The sequence below is a fragment of the Orcinus orca genome, chromosome 3 (genome assembly GCF_937001465.1).
Source record: "Orcinus orca chromosome 3, mOrcOrc1.1, whole genome shotgun sequence".
NCBI lineage: Eukaryota > Metazoa > Chordata > Mammalia > Artiodactyla > Delphinidae > Orcinus > Orcinus orca.
In genome coordinates, this window is record NC_064561.1 from 168,924,721 (window position 1) to 168,943,289 (window position 18,569).

An 18,569-nucleotide genomic window follows, 5' to 3' on the forward strand; every position below is an offset into this window, starting at 1 on the left:
TTGTAATCAAGCTATTTAATGTAAATAACTCCTGAAATATTTTAGAAAAACAAGAGAATTTAACTGTTGTTGAAACCTATATTAGTGACTAAAAGTCCTTCATTCAAGATTATTATGCCTGGAATTTCTCAATTTAACTAATGAATACATTCAAAAGGTCTCATTTTAGTTATATGACAACATTACCAGTGCTGGGAACTCACATTCAAAAAATTCCCCTCAAATATGTACACACTTTTGAAAGTGTTTATAATGCCGATGTAAATTTTTTAACATTTATTTTAACCATATATATGAATGCTTTAAATCAGCTATGCCATCTCAAGTATGTGATGCCTGTGGACAGTTGTATGGGAGTAAAGATGTTTTAATTTATTTTAAACTTCATTTAATTTATTTTAAACATTTTTGGGAATTGATGAAATTATATATAACACAAATAATTTCTTTCAGAGAGAAAAAGCAGCAATGTTCTTAAAAAAAAGATACTAGCACATAGGTGAAAACACAGGCTTGAGCAAATAGCCTTGTTTATGCTAGATAAGACAAGCCACCAAACTTCTCTTAACCTCAGTTTTTACATCCATTAAGTTTTGGTTTGAAATATCTACTTTGTAGCATTGGGGGAATTAATGGCGCTGTATAAAGATATTGAGTCAATGGGCTTCCCTGGTGGCACAGTGGTTGAGAGTCCGCCTGCCGATGCAGGGAACACGGGTTCGTGCCCCAGTCCGGGAAGATCCCACATGTCGCGGAGCGGCTGGGCCCGTGAGCCATGGCCGCTGAGCCTGCGCATCCGGAGCCTGTGCTCGACAACGGGAGAGACCACAACAGTAAGAGGCCTGCATACCGCAAAAAGAAAAAAAAAAAAAAAAAAAATATATATATATATATATATATATATATATTAAGAGTCAAGATGGCTTTTTCTCTAAACAGAAGGCAGTTATGGATAATAATTTATAAAGATGAAATTTAAAATGGAATAGTCATACCAAAATGAATATATACATATATTTATGGGTACATAAACACCTCTCTGGCCAACAACCAGAACAAACTACAAAGAGTAAGAGTCAGCAAATCCAGGCCTACTGGATCCTGCAGCTTGGTCATTGCATTCCGTGAGTTAGTAAACATTTACATGCCCCCAGAACATAAAGAAATCTAGAAGAAAAAATTAAAACCATTGTTCTTCTGTGCCCCCTGCTTACATGAATATGAATATTCAGGGAACAATAGAAGCCAGACAGAGACTCCAAGCCAGGATGAGTGATCAGGAAGCCATTGGTTTAGTGGCATCTCCAAAACTGCTTTATGGCAAAGAGTGAGTAGAGACAAAAAGCTGTTTCTAAAATTAGACAGAGAGAAATGCATATTGTTGTGTATGATAAATCTGAAAGTCAAAAAATTAAAAGATAGTCAATAAATAATAAGAAATAAATCAGAAAATGAATTCACTCTGAATCATGCAAAATACATAAATGAACAGAAAAATACTTGAATATTAGCATGTTTAACGTTTTCAAAATTAAGAAAAAGAAGATTTTTTAAAAAAGACCGAGAAGTGATTACATGAAATGAGACAATGAAAGAAAATATTTATATAAAAATAATTTTAAAATCCTTATTAAAATAAAACTACAGTTTTTGCCTAGATAGAAAAGTATATAAAATGACATGAAAATATATAGATGTTTAGTGTTATATACATAATTATATATAAACATACAGAAATTAAAATTTTAAATTTTGTTTATATATATATGTATGTATATATGTCATGTATACATAAGATATATATTAAAATATAGGTATTGAATATATAGAAATGTATATAGAACTATTTCTAGAAATTACATAGATTTACTTATACATATAGACTATATAGATATAAATTATCCATACATTTAAAATTTATGTGTAAACATATATGTATATATACATGTATGATGTATATATGTATATGTGTATATATATGTATATGTTTTATACACACACACACAGATACAAAGAGAAAACAAAAAAAACTGCATTACTTCTAGACTAGACACAGAGAGATTTAACAAGTCAAAAGTAAAATCCATTAATTCAAGCAAACAAAGTTCAGATATGTCAAAATTTTTAAAAATTGTGAGAACACTTAATAGATATGGAATATAAAATATTTAGAAGAATTAGAAATTATAGCAACAAGCAATATATGTAGATAAAATTGCATGACAATTTTTCAAGGTTGAAAATATGTGGACCCTCACGATTAACATGAACACCAGGGACTTCCCTGGTGGTGCAGTGGTTAAGAATTGCCTGTCAATGCAGGGGACACAGGTTCGAGCCCTGGTCTGGGAAGATCCCACATGCCACGGAGCAGCAGAGCCTGTGCGCCACAACAACTAAGCCTGCACTCTAGATCCCATGAGCCACAACTACTGAGCCCACCTGCCACAACTGCTGAAGCCCATGCACCTAGAGCCCGTGCTCCACAACAAGAGAAGCCACCGCAATGAGAAGCCCACGCACTGCAATGAAGCATAGCCCCCACTCGCCACAACTAAAGAAAACCTGCATGCAGCAACAAAGACCCAACACAGCCAAAAATAAATTAATTAATTATTTTAAAAAATTGGCTCTTATAAAAAAAAAAGAACACCCAAAGGCAAGCAGGAAATCAAATCTATACTTGAATATGCCAATTTAAAAGTGCTAAACCTCAAAGATAAAGAGAAAAAATATTTAATCAAAAGGAAAAGGCAGAATATTTAAAAAGCAATAATAATTAGATCTAAAGTAGATTCCTGTTAAAAAAGAAAAAAATAGATGACAGAAGTTGATAACAATTATATGCTCAAACTGCTAAAGGAAAAGAATTTCCTATTGTCAACATTCTCTATATTTAGTTAGCAGTGGTAAGCTATCAGGAATTAAGGGAGGACAGTTATTAAAGACTTTTTTCCAATGTATAAGAAAAGAAACTTTTAAATTTTTAGCTACTGACATTTTGGCAAATATTGTATTAATCTTTGCCTTCAGGATCTCTGCAAGAAATAATAGACAAAAAAGCCTTGCAATTAACATTTCATTTCAAATGTTAAAGCTTGAAGAGTTAACACTAGAATAATAGTTAATAGAATACGAGTCTGTAATTTCCAAAGCAAGGAGAGATTTTTAAAAAGTTAAATAATAAAACATTTCATCAGTAGAACAGAGGTCAGAAAGTAGAATAAAAGATGCAAAATAGAAGCAATGACAATTTTATTTGAAGTAGAAAGTAGTTCAAATATACCATAGTCACAGATTAAATATCATTTTTAAAGATATTTTATTTTAAAAATAGACTGTTATATGCTACTTACAAGAGATATGCCAAATTCAAAATGTAGTAGGAAATTTTACATGAAAAGTTAGAAATATTTAGCTATTGCTTAAAAAAACAGCTATTGCTGAAAAAAAAAAAACAATTCCAAAACTTGTTTTCTTAAAATAAAGCACATTTATTCATTTATTTAGCTCACATTTCTAAGAATTAGCAGTTTCTGATGGGTTCAGCTGGACAATTCTGCTAGTCTCAGGATATTTCAATCACTACAATTAATCAGCAGTGTACTGAATGTTCTCCTCAGTCCAAAAAGATAAAACAAAACAAAAATAGAACAAAAGAACAATAATAAATAGAAACAAAACATAAGATTATCATTGTTAACAAATGAGATGCAATTGTCTTTCTGAAAATTTAAAAGAATCCACAGAAACATCTTAAGAAACAATTGGATAGATTGCCAAATTTTGGAATACAAATAAATGTCCCAAATGGCTAGATTTTCTATATGTAAAAACCGTGAATAAATAGCAAATCAGATAAATGTAAAATGGTAAAAACAAATCAAACAAATTAACAAAAAACTCTTCTAAGATCATCAGAGAAAAAATATCCAATAAATAATGTTCAAGTCACCATTATGAAAGGCAATGTTACTGAAAATATTTAAAAAAACACAAAAATAATATCTTTACCCCATTAGTAAATCAACACTCAAATTTCCAAATTAATCTATAAGTTAAATATAATTTTTATCATAAACTGAATTTAATAATCTGTTAATAAAATGCAAATGGTAAAGGGTTGAGAAAAGCAAGAATGTAGGAAAAGAAGAAAATAGAGGAAAGAGAAGAAAAGAGGGCATATCCTAACGTATCAAGATATAAAGATGGTAAAGATTTACATCTCTATAAAAGGAAGAAATGGCTATCAACTAAAGCAATAGGTGTTTGGAGTACCTTTTCTTTGAATGGATGTATTTGCTTTGATAGATAGGACTCTTGCTTTCTCGAACAGAATGTTAGCTCAAGGAATAATCTGTTAATTGTTTCCTCTAATTATTATGAAGATGATATTATAAAGATATAAAGGTAGTGTAAACCGTGACAGCTGGCTTTTCTTTTCTTTTCTTTCCTTTTTTTTTTTTTTGTAATGTAACTGCGTGACTGAAATTTGATTGATTGACAGGGATCCATTTCAAAGAAGCAGCCATTTCAAAGATGGCTGTCTTGAATAAACACATTGTCAGCCACTAGTAGATAGAAAGACAGCTCCCCCATTCCCTTTTGTTCTAAAGATTTTGGGGTGATTTCAGTAACTGATCATTTGGGCTTTTTTTTTTTTTTCTTTTCCCCAACTTTAAATTCCTGTTCTTATGTTTTAAATTCATCTGTAAAGAGTGTGCTTGAGAAACTCTAGGCCCCTACCCTTGACCACAATAAAATCTGAATCCCAGAGACATATACCTTAATAGTGTTTATGTCTGGAATCATAGCTAATGTCCTCATATCAACTAAGAAGATTTTCCTCCATCTATACCCTGGTGGGATTCTCCTATTCACAGCCCAGTTCTGCTTGATAAATACTTAAATTTAAGGTAATGTTTCATGTTGTTCCAGTTCTTTGCCATCTTTGTTAGATCTTTCCTGCCCTATGTTTCATCCCTCATTAATTTGGAATCTGCTAATTTATCTGAACATTAGAGAATAAATGACTTCTTAAGTGTTCTATCCTACGTATATAAAAGTTTCTTTATTTGGGGCTTATTTTTGTTTATTATTCACTGTGACATATGTTAGGAATATACTGGTAGAAAACACTAGCATGTAACTAACATTCTGCTCAAGGAAGCAAGTGTCCTATAAAATCAAATACATGCACTCAAAGAAAATGTGGTCTGCTCACTGCTTTGGTTGATAGCTGTTTTACCTTTTTTTTTTTTTTTATTTTTCCTTGAGATATAGATCTTGTGAAATTCTCTATAATTTCTTTTATGTTTTCTATCTTTTCTTTCTCCCTCTATTTTCTTGAACATATTAATCTTAATGATTTTACAATCACTGTCAGCTAACTCTACTTTCTTAATAAAGTGATAAATTTTCTTTTTCATCAGGGGGACTGGGGAGACAGGACTGGGATATAATGGTTTTGTTTCTTAATATCTCTAGCAATTTTTAGTTGGGTGTCACACATAGTGTCTAAACCTAGAAGAGTCTCAAATTGTAATATATTTCTTCAGAGAGTGTTTGCTATTTTCTTAGATGAACAATTAGAGAGGGGCATCATTACAGGTGAACCTCAGAGACATCTTGGGTTCAGTTCCAAACCGCCACAATAAAGCAATTATCATAATAAAGTGAGTAACATGATTATTTTTATGCTCTCCAGTTCATATAAAAGTTTTGTTTACACTATACTGTAGTCTATTAAGTGTGAAATAGCATTATGTCTAAAAAATACACATACTTTAATTAAAAAATATTCTATTTCTAAAAAATGCTAACCATCTTCTGGGCTTTCAGTGAGTCATAATGTTTTTGCAATAGTAACATCAAAGATCACTGATCACAGGTTACCATAACAAGTTATACTAATAATAATGAAAACGTTTGATGTATTGTGAAAATTACCAAAATATGACATAGAGACACAAAGTGAGCAAATGCTGTTGGGAAAATGGTGGCAGTAGTCTTGCTCGATACAGGGTTGTCTCAAACTTTCAATTTGTAAAAAAACCCCACAATATCCAGGAAGCACAGTAAAGCAAAGCAAGATAAAAGGAGGTATGCTTGTACTTTAATCCAATCAGGGTAGGATTGAACTAAGTCAAGGCTAAGTCAATGCTAATTTGCAGTTTTCTTTAGATTCAGCCTGTCTCTGAACTATCCCTGTCCCTAAGGCATGGCCCTCTAGGGCTTTCAACTGAGAGCCTGTTTGTGCACTAGGGCCATTCACCCTGGTCCCCTACCTTAATCACTGTCTGTTCAACAGGAAGAGACGGAAAAAAAAAAAAGCTCTTCTTTTCCACTTAGAGTTTTAGATCTCTGCTAAACTTTCAATTTAACTTTCAATTTTAACTTTCAATTTAACGAATATCTTTAGGGAGAATCAGCCATGTGTTTAAGGCCCCTTAATTTCCAGTATGACTGTGGGCCCAGGAGGGTGGGAGAGAGGGAGACGCAAGAGGGAAGAGATATGGGGATATATGTATATGTATAACTGATTCACTTTGTTATAAAGCAGAAACTAACACACCATTGTAAAGCAATTATACACTAATAAAAATGCTAAAAATAAAATGATTGAAGGGCTAGGACATGGTACAGAAAGCTAATCATTTAAAGATTGGAGCCAAAAAAAAAATAAAAAAAATAAAAAGACTCGGTTAAAAAAAAAAATGTTCTCCTATTTTCTCTGTCCCCAGCTTGGAATTCCAGCCTGTTGTTAGCTCCTAATATAAACAAATACATTGTAATCCACAGTTCAACTTCCCACATTTTTGACCTCTCTAGAATTTTACCCCTCTACTTACATCACTTTAGCGGTTCTCTAATGTCATTAAACAGAAATTTCCTTGAAGATTTCAGGCTTTTCTCTCAGTTATCAGGCAGACTATTGGTTAGTCAAAAACTACTGTTTTATCCATATTACGTTTTATACTTCAAGAACCATTTGGCAAGTTTCATTAAATAGTTGGGATATAAACTGGGCTTGGAAGAAAGGTCATAGTTCATTAACAATCTAATTATCATTAAGATGCTGGCTGCCAGGTTGTTCATGTATGTGCTACAGATATTTGTTCTTAAAATTTTAATTAAAATTAGTTCAGAATCCCATCCTATGTACTGAACAAAACCAAGATCCTCTCCAAAATTTCTGAGGATTATATTATATGAGTGGGGTATACAACATTGTCACTCTTTATGCCACTCACCAATTCAACCATTTTTTTCTCTATTTCTCTGGCTTTTGTTTTCTTTGTTACTCTTCCATGCCTGCTATAATCTTTCTCCTCAAAGTACCATGTGCTCAAAGCACAAACTATTACCAAAAGTAGAATGCACAGAGTTCAGGGAAAGAGCAGCCCAGCGTGGCAGTTATCTGAAAGGGATAGCAGAATGAAGAAAACTGTAGCCTAAAAATTAATGTCAAACTCATTCTTTTTTAAAAAAATCTTTACTGAGATAACATGTACAGCTAAATAAACTTAACCTATGGATGAATCCTGAAAATCACCTCCAAAGCACAGAGGCATTGAGAATCACAAGAAGATATTTAGGTACTGGCCCAAATCTACCCATTAAATCTTACTGTATAGGAGGAATCCCTGGGATTCAGAGCTCAAAGAACCTCCCTAAGTGGATGATCAGAGAACATTGCAGGGTCATGCAGGTTGAAGGACAGAGGCAGTTAACATATAGTGGGGTATACTTAACATTAGAATGAGAAAAACATACTTAAATATCTAAGGAAGACTTTTTGAGTTGATGCATGAAAATATTACCAATTTAAATATTTGGGTAAGGTGATAAAATTCAAATGGACACTGCTAAAACCTGAATTAGTAACCAGAAAGATCAAAGAGGAGGCAACACTGCCCAAGAGAACATCGCTTTCTCCATCACAGCCTCACAAGGTGAGCTGGGAGGTGGAGTCGTTGTCCTTGGGCACCTCCCTGCCCCTCTGAGTCTTGTGGCATTTAGCTGCCTCTCCTGGTCCCTGTCATCTACCAAGCCCCCGTTTTTACCAAAGTCTTAGGAGCACTTTCTCCATCCATACTCGAAATCATAACTGGAAAAATTCAATGTCCATAAACGCAAGTGAGCCAGCACTTCAGACACCCAACACTCAATACCTCACAGTGATCGCCAAAGCAGATCCACGTCTTTAAATGACAAATGGGGTTATTTGATACCCTGCGCCTCCCTAATCCTAGCACTTATCACACTGTGACCTCTCTCCCATTTAGACTGTAAGCTCTGTGAGGAGAGGGACTTTTGTCTGACTTATTTGCTGCTATATTCCTAACTGCTACCAGAGTGCCAGACACAGAGGAAAGTTTAGATAAAAAATTGTTAAATGAAAAAAAAGGAAAAAAGAAGGAGAAGGAAGCAACATAGAAGAATGTTTCAGAGTTTGACTCAGGAAACCAGTTGCCTGAATCTGAAACCAGGTTCCTCTGCTAATTATGTGTGAGGCCATAGCCAATTTCCTGCTCTCAGTGTGTTTCAGCTTCCTCTTTTGTCAAATGGAGATATGGAAGCAATTACTACCATTTCATTTTTTTTTTTTTTATGAAGAGAGATCAAAATGCAAAGAAGTTGAAATCATGCACAAAGTGCTGCAAATTATAAAGGGCACAATGAAGATAACTAAGAATTACATAAATAAATAGATGGAAAAATAATAATGAAATATCTGAAGGAATTACCTTGAGTGAAGGGATATATGGGTTTTAGATCCAAAAATATGTATAGTATCCCTAACTTGAGAGATAAGAAATCATTTTACAAATTTCCAGACAATGAATTTAAATTGTAAAGAGAATAATCAGTGCTGAAGTACTCATTTGCAAGATTCAAGCTAATAGTCCATGGACCTTGTTTTAGTGACATTTCAAAGAAACAACTACAATAAAATACATCTCTGCCTATTTAAGATGACACTCATATGACAATTAAGGAAGGGTATTTTAAAATACTGAATGCCTCAGAAAATATAAAAAACATGTATCAATTACAGTAAAGTTCTATTGACAAAATATTTGGAGCTATAGTGAACAAATGAAAATAAAATAAAATAAAAATAAATTTATGAAAAAGTAAAGACAGCATAAAACAAACAATATATGATTAAATATCAAACAGAAATAATGATTTGAGTAGCATATATTCTCATAGAAAAGCAATAATGATAATATGATAGGATATATAATATTTCTTAAGAAACGTCTATGAAATGCACTTTGAATATTTTCAGTAAGAATATATTCATGTATTGTATTGAATTAAAAATGAAAAAAAAAACACCTGAAATACACACACACACACACACACACACACACACACACACACATGACTCAGCCCTATCCCCTCCCCTGACATTTTACTTGGGGCTGTCCAGTGTGTTCTCCAGCCTCACACTGAATTGCTATTCACCACCATTCTTATTCTCCTTTCTTAGAATGCTTTCCTCTAAAAGAAGTTCTATAGTCAGCTCTTAAGTTAACATTGTTTTTTTCCTTCCATTCAGTCTTCAAGGCATTGTCTGCTGTGTATGAGGCAGTGATCTAAGCTGTCCAGATGCAAGGAAATAAAACACATAGCTCCTGCTTTCAAGTGACTCTCCATCTATTTGGGAAAATAAAGATGAAATGAAATGTAACTTGCAATTGAAGGCAGTGAAATGTGAGTTACTTTAGAGAGATCATTGAAAGTCCTATAATTAAAAGAAGTGGAGCATGATTTGACTTTACAGGATAGAGTCCATTCCCTCATGTAGAGCAGATCAGAGAATACTTTTCAATGAAGTGGGGAATGAAGACAGTATAGAGGTGACAGAATGCAACATTAGTCTTAAGAATCTAACTAGGGAGATGTGGCAGAGCAGAGACATGAGCATTTTAATTCACTATTACAAACACTAAATATTAAGCACTGTGCTGTATTTTGTGCTCCCCCCAAACAAATAAGATATTCTACCATTAATTCTTTATTTGCTATAGTACCAAACTGTTGCAGATAGAAAAATTTTTGCTAAGCAACCGTCTTCAATATTTATCTGGAAAGTTATGACCCCTTACCTATTAAATAAGAAACATTTTGATTTGGAAAATAACCAAGTGACAGATTTCTATTTTTTTAACAACATATACAGCAAAACGTATATTGTAAATATGTTTTTTGATAATGACCTTATTTTCGTCATTAACTAATATACTGGTAATAATACAATTTTATTTAAAATTAAAAACTGGAATTCAGATGATAATTTTTAAGTTACAGCATTTAAAAATTATATTACCTTAAAACAACAATGAAAGCATGATATGTTTTCTGATTAAAATGTAGATTTTTCTACAACCATCTTCTCTTTAAATTGTGATAGGTAAACATTTCATCTTGGCATCAAAGAAATCCATTGTATAATTTCAACTTTTTAATCAAATATCTATAATAAATGAACTAAAGCCATAATGTCATAAAGTCTGTGAGTCTAGGCTTACCCCCAGGAGGGTCTGTGCATACAGTACCTTTGTTCATTCATTTTGTAATAGAAAAGTGTATCCTAATCCACCAATATAAAATCATCATTAATCTACAAGTCTGTTCTGCTTCATGATCTTTATGCTGTCTCTTGAGGGACTAGGTTTTATTTGATGCAAGGAGGTTTGCCAGACTAATTCCTAGGCTTAATTCCGACTGTCAAGTGCATTTGTAAATCTTACAGATTTTAGTAGGAGAAGAGATTATTTTTAACTATGTATATGTTTGTATCTCTTTATTTTCAGCGTTCTAAATCACATTTCATGTGCCTTTCAGATTGAAAATCCTTATCGTAATTTAACTGATAATTTGCTATCAAGAACATCTACTGCTCATATTTGTCTCTAGGTTATCTTCTTTAGATACATGTTTTCCACTTCTGTAGACATTTCCAGTCTTTAAGAATGAATGGGTTCACTAACACAACATTGCAAAGCAACTATACTCCAATAAAAATTAATTTTAAAAAAGAAAAAAATGAATGGGCTCAAATAGCACATTCTTTTTAAAATAGTGAGTGAACTGCACCAAAAATGACCATTTTAAATCATATTAAATGGAAGATTCTGTAGACTGTCACTTTCACCTTGTTGCAGAATTTGAAGATGTTTTTTTCCCTTGGTTTTATTACTTTTTATTATTTCCTTGTAATATTACTTTTAAAAGTGAAGGTCTTATTATTTATAAGTTTTATCATTTTTAACAAAATACTTAATAACTATTGTCAGAAAATACTGATTTTCCTTGTGGCTGTTTGGGTTTGGTGAAGGAATATCTTAGTTTATGTTGCATTGATTTTAAGATAAGGGATATTTTCAAATTTGACTATGAGCTGTTAAGAAGATGTCTTTTGGGGCATTTTCGTTCAGATTTCATAGTCCACTGATAGTGAAATGCAGTTTTTTAGTTTGATACATATTGGAAATCATGAGAAATTTTACGTTTATTTTGTACTTCTTTGGCATTGTCAGATCCCTAGTAGTTGATATTCCCATCATTTATTTTTGTCCTTCAAATGAGAACTCACAGCTGGTATTGTAATGTGCTTAATGTCTCTATAGATTACAACCATTTAAAATTCTGTTTTTTTCCACAGGGCTTCAAGAGACCATTTAGCATTTTTTCTCCCATTCCTAAATAAAATAGCACATACACAGTCTGTCCTGAGAATATAGTTGCAAATGATGCTTCAAACAGCCTCTATGGGGTGTGGGAGCACCTGTGCCCCAAGTCACTACTGTCAGTGATGAGACTGAGACACGAGACACGTTGTTTTTGTTCGGCTACGAATCTCCTTTCTCCTCCCGGTCAAGTCTCAGTCTTCACCTACTAGCATTTACCCAGTCATACTTGATAGACTCACACTATCCTTTATGGGAAGGCAGAGACTCAAAGCTTGACTAGTGAGAAGGCAAACAGTCTGTAAGCCATCATGACACCAATATGGGAAAGGGTGACTTGCAAATGTAGTGGTGTGTTTTAGTGAGTCTTTTGCTTTAGATAGAAAAATATGCATTTATTCTCTCCTTAGTGATTTTAACCTCTGTTGACTTTTTCTTTTTTTACTTTCATGTATTTTTTTCTAATGGGTTTGTCAGCCCACACATTATCACCTTCTTATATTCCTACTCACAGTGACAGCAGAAAAAAAAAAAAGGAAAACAGAAAAAAACAAATAGCTGACACATATTCTAAGCAATAAAAATATGACCAATTGGGCCATTCTGTGCCACTTTGTTTTGCTTTCCTATTGTGAAAATGTAGGTTACACTCTTTTGCCTTAATTCCTTCCTTGCTCGGAATACATAAATGCTGCAGGAGTCATCAGCTCTACCCTGTGCCTTAAGAGGGTAAAATTTATTTAAAAACAGATTTTTAAATAATTTTAAGAGCAGGAATATGTATTTGCTTTTCCAGTCTCTCTAAGGATTAATCTTTAGAGTTTCCTTCAGTGTTTATAAATATCATGACTCCATAATTTATTGTACTTGACTCATCCATTTCCTACTAAAAATGTAGTATTTATTAAAGGTATGTGATAAATATTGGGTAGAGGGTTTCTGTTGAAATTCATGTACTTTATTTTTTATTTTTTTGGTAAACTGCTGTTCTCTGTACTTCTACAGTTTCTGCAATTATTATATTATTGTGATATGCTTATGAATTATTTTAGATTTTGGGTTGGGTTTCTACTTAAAAAGCTGTTTTTCTTCTTTATTACCCTATTCATCTAAACTAACACTCTTATGCAAATTTATATGTGTTTTTCATGAGCAGATTTGCTGATATTCTTCAAGATTCATATTTTTGTTTCATACGTATTCATGTTCTTTTTTTATGTCACAGAGTCTTGTATACATAGATAGACATAATTAATAGCAAAGAAGGTTGAGCAGTTTTCAAATGTGGTTTTCATATGTTGATAATAGATGGTAGCTTCTTTTCAGAAAAAGCTGTTTTCCTGCTGTGAATGGAGGAATAGCGCTTAAGAGAAAATGGCAAAATAAGCTTAGAATAGCTAGCTAGTCTATGGCATCTGATGAAATATGGATATTAATACATTAATTACCAACCTCCTTTGAGAACTTAGAGTTACCCTATATACTTATTGGGGTCACTTAAGATGGTTACAACTATTTACCAGCGTTGTTTATGAATCTGAAAGCAGAGTGTTTAGACAATGTATGGTTGTATTTATCTGGGATTTAAAAAGCATCAAGAAGGAGTGTGGCAGGTGGTCAAAGGGGTGACATTCCAGGGTGCAAATAGGAACATAATAACATATTGGATCATGCATTTGTGGTTTGACAGAAACACAAGTGAGGCCAGGAGAATGTTTACAAACTTAAATGAACTTGCCGAATCCAGTTGAAAATTGAAATTAGGGTAATTCTAGGATTAAAAGAATAGGAAGTGAGGAAACAGGAGAAAAAGAATCAACCTTCAGCAGAGAGCATGAGGAGATCAAGATAGATTAGTTCATTTTGATTTTAATTTCTTAATACATGTCAATATAATGAGGAAACTGTAAGAGAAGACAGGCTTCTGCTGAGTGTAGTTCAAATCATTATTTATCAAGTACCTGTTATGTGAAAGGTACTTTGCAGGAAAGCAAAAGAGCGTTGTTTCCTGCATGGGCTCTGATGATAGTTAAATTATGAATGGATCTTATTGCTGCTGGAAGACCAGATAAAAATGAAATGCTATGAAGCCATGCATATTTATCTCTTCGGTGGAAGTTAAGTTTCTATCTCCCAGATTTTTCTTCAGCTTTTAAAAAAAGTTTAATCCAATTACAGAGCTACATCTGAAGATCTCAAATGTTTCTGCTATTGTGATAGATTTGGAAATATTACTTTAATAGTCTGCTAGGCTATACTTGAGACAAAATTTATCTTTATGTCTGCATGATCAAATAAGGAATTCGTTGAAATGGCAGGGAGGGAATGGGCATCTGATAGTTTAAGAGTTTTGAAGAACACATGATTATTTTTTTAAATCAATTAGCCATAAACATAACGGTTTATTTCTCAATTCTATTCCACTGGTCTCTATGTCTATCTTTATGGCAGTACTACAAGGTCTTGATTACTATAGCTTTGTGGTCAGCTTTGAAATCGGAAGCATGAGTCCTCTGATTTTGTTCTTCTTTTTCAGGATTGTTTTGACTATTTGAGATTCATTGAATTTCCATTTGAATTTAGGATGAGTTTTTTCCATTTCTGCAAAAAAACACCATTGGAATTTTGATAGGGACTACACTGAATCTACTTTTGGTAACATTGTCATCTTAACAATATTAAGTCTTCCAACCCATAAACATGGGATATCTTCTCATTTATTTAGATATTTAATTTCTTTCCATGAAGTTGTGTAGTTTTGGGTATACAAGGCTTGTGCTTCTTTTGTTAAATATATTAAACATTTTATTCTCTTTCATGCTATTGTAAATGAAAATTTTTTATACATCTTTATTGAAGTATAATTGCTTCACAATGCTGTGTTAGTTTCTGTTGTACAACAAAGTGAATCCGCTCTATATATACATATATCCCCATATCCCCTCCCTCTTGAGCTTCCCTCCCACCCTCCCCATCCCACCCCTCTAGATTGTCACAAAGCACCAAGCTGATCTCCCTGTGCTATGCGTCTGCTTCCCACTAGCTATCTATTTTACATTTGGTAGCGTATATATGTCCATGCTTCTCTCACTTCTCCTCAGCTTCCCCCTCCTCACCCCATGTCCTCAAGTCCATTCTCTATGTCTATGTCTTTATTCCTACGCTGCCACTTTTCTTTAGGTTTTAATACTTTCCAAGATATAAGGTAATTTTGGACTTTAATGTAGGATGTGTTTTTGCCCAAGGGAGTATTTTAAAAGTATGCCTTATTTTAACTTAAACTCTACTACAGTTTATGAAAGTAGCACAGAGATTAGAACCTTTCAAGATCGTTCAAACTATTGAACAAAGAAATAATAGAGCACATACTACTAGTTCAAGAAAATTATATCTGAATTTTAGAAACACAGTGTTACTTGTATTATACTGTTGTATTCTGTAGCCTTCCGTCCCTAAAGAAATGTAGAAGTTGGAAGTATATCTATCTACCCAAACTTGTATTTTACTGTAATTTTTTTGTGTGAAAGATCCCCCCAAAATTATCAATTATGAAGTCCCTGGACTTCCTATAATTGCAAAAAATAAAATTTTATTATTATTATTGTTTTTCAAAGGACTCAAAATTTCAATTCTTTCACAGTCATCACAAAGATATTTGTAAATATCTCCATGATTCATCTATTGTATATCTGCATCGCAGTCTCCCTGCTTCCTCCTATATATGTCCATATCATTTTCTGAACAAAATGGGATATGCAACAAAATAAATAATACATTGCCATCTATTTTGAAAGACTAAACCATGTTCAAGGCTATTTCCACATTGCATCAAAGTTATAGTTGCTGGGAATGTCAGGAAAATATTGATTATATTCAGAAAGACATTAATTACTAACAGAATTTCCCAAATTTTTCTTTAAATTTCTAAGTCATTTCAGGCCCCTAAATTCATATAAGACAGTAGAATTTTCACACTGTTTTTTTCAAAGATTCTTCATATGACATACTTTTCTAACGCTTTTATCGCAGTCAAGGTCTTCTAAACTGGGTTAAAGTATCACTTTTAAGATAGTAGACCCAAATTTATGCACTGTATTCCAATGACGTCTTCTCAATAAAGATCTGCATAAAAATTCCATATCATTATTGAATCCTTCTGAGACTGTTTTAGATCTATTGCCTCATTGCTACATTCAGATAGTATATGTATTAGAAAATAATAGATGTTACTCAAAATCTCTCCCATATGATACTTTTCAAAGTGTACTGTCTAACACATATCTTTAGTTCCTGTCTTGTTAGCTTAAGGTCTTTGTGCTAGCTGTTCAAACTCTCCTTAAATCTTAATCCAATACATTAGCTATATTAGTTTGGCTTCCAAGTGTTCTATAATCTTCTGTCTTCATCCAAACTCTTGACAGTTAGAATTAAGAACAAAACTTGGGTACACATTATTAGAGATTGTCCTTTATTTGACATTGATAATTAGCTCTTCTCATCCACAGATTTTACATCCTGCTATGGTTTCCTTTTATTCAATTTATATTAATTTTTTATCCAGTTTAAAGTAGTTATGCAAGACTTTCTGTAATACTTGTTTTATTTTTAAAACATTATATTTCAAGTTTAGAGATTTGTTTTCTTCTTGTCACCTAATATTTCGGTTTCAGCAAGACAAAGTTTGTTCTCATATGTATATGTATATTTATGTGTGTGTGTGTGTGTATGTACACACACACACACACACACACACACATATATATATATATATCTTCTTATCTCTTTCATTTTATTTCAAAGTTTTCTTGTTCAAGTTCAGTGAGCCTACTGCCAAGTACATTTTTTGCAGTTCCAGGGAGATACACAATATCCCTTGTCAAGAGTTCATTATTCTGCTGTGCTAAGCCTTTCTGGGTAGGAAGCTCTTTGTTTCCTGAATCCTCTTTGCTTTTCAAAAGTCAAACCTTCAGCTGGAAAAGCGAAAGAATATTGTCATGTCTCCATGTGTGAGAGCTTTCTATTTGAGAACTTAAAATGCACTAGAAACATATTCAGGCTTTCTTCTTGTTTCTCATGTTTCTGATTACATTTCCAATAACTATCTTGAAAAAGAACATGCTTCCAGATTAAGAATGTAAAGTGGACACGAGGCTAGAGCCATGAAAGAGAGTCCCCATCTACCCCTGCATGTTATCATGTCATTCCACACATTATGATATTTACTGAGACCAGGGACCAGTGTCTTACATCTCTTCTTCAGAGGACCAGCAGTAAGATTCTCAAACGTGTTTGTGCCTATGAGCCCACGTTCAAAGCTTTTCTTTAGGCTAAGCAATTGTGCATATATGCAAGTTTATATTAATCATGAAGCAACATCCTACACCTGATAGGTGTGCTTACTCAAAGGTCAGGTTTCCAGGAGAGTACCTGTGATGGCTATACTCTTAAAAACACACGTGATGCAGTTTCTCCTCTTTTTTTTCCCATCATTCTGAAACCTGCTTCAGAGTAGGCAATCAACACACATTTCTTTAAATTTCTCTTCTTCCAGGTGAGAAAATATTTTAAATAACTTATTAGATTATTTATTTATGTTCTATAACAAATCTTCAACAACTTATACATATATATGTGCATATATGTGTGTATATAATTTTAATTTACGTATATAATGTGTATTATTCATGTTTTATTACCTGCGTTATATTGAATATTTGAAATATTCATTATCTTTCTATTGCATTAGTTTGGCAATGTACAACCAAGAGAATATAGCTGTAGGGTATTGTATCATGACTATCATAAACATACTCATAATTTTAAAAATTCCAATTTTCAGAATAAGAGAAATTGATAGGAAAAAAAGAATCCCTAAAAGTAATTGTCTAATGATTTACTGACTTTTTAGTGAAAAGTAATTAACTCAGATGTGTAGTCACAGGTTGGATGATCAGGGAAGCAGGCTCTGGATTGGAGTTTAGGGGGCAGGATATTTATTGGAGTGTGCTCTCATAATCGACATCTGTGGACCACAATGGAAGTGGAAGAAAGAAAGGCAGAGTGAGCAATTAAGCTGCCATGCAATTTGAATGTGTCCATGGCTGACCCCATGGGAAAGCTCTGGAACTAAACTTGCCCTTCAGTATTTTCTGCATTCAGCAGAAATGACTTGACATTTATAACCTTGCAGCAATAAGTCATTGGCTATGTGTTGCTACAGAAAAGTGTAACCTTGGGCCAGGTCGCAATCTACAGTTCAGGCAACAAGTCACTTCATGCAGGGGTTCTGAGCAGCACATCCAAGTGTGCACCAAAAGGGTCCTTTAGCTAACAGTCACGGAAGGGGGACTAACAATGCTAAGATAAACTTTTCCTATGTGCACCTGAGGCATCAATACCAATTGGAAGTGAACTGGTGGAGTAGAGGCAGTATGACATCCTGGTATTGAGCAGGGTTCTAGAATGTATTTGGGTTATAGCTTGATTATTCACTAGCTCTGTGATTTGAGGCAATTTATCCTCTGGGACTGAGGTTATTTATTTTAAAATTATTATTCCTAATAAAAATGATTTTCCCTAAAATGTAAGGAATTTAACATCCTCTCCCTTATAGGGTTGTGTGGACTGATCAAAATACCTCATGCAATCATTTACTATAGTACATAGTATTTTTAAAGCACATAAAAAATGAAATTAACTATTTTATTCATTATTAACTTACCCTTGGTGTGCCCACTATAACAAGAGTGCTTCAAATCACAAGTTTAAAATAGTTTATCAATTGATCTGGTGTCTCCATAAATACATTATCTGTACCAATGATTCTTAAACATTTTTGTACATTAACCTCACCCAAAGTTCACT

The 18,569-nt window shown here is 33.2% G+C and overlaps 1 protein-coding gene across 5 annotated transcripts in view; it reads left to right on the plus strand.

The window, feature by feature from the left end:
* CDH18 (cadherin 18) overlaps positions 1–18,569 on the plus strand; it is a 1,015,987-nt gene that overhangs the window by 980,526 nt on the left and 16,892 nt on the right. The gene's annotated exons all lie outside the window — the stretch shown is intronic.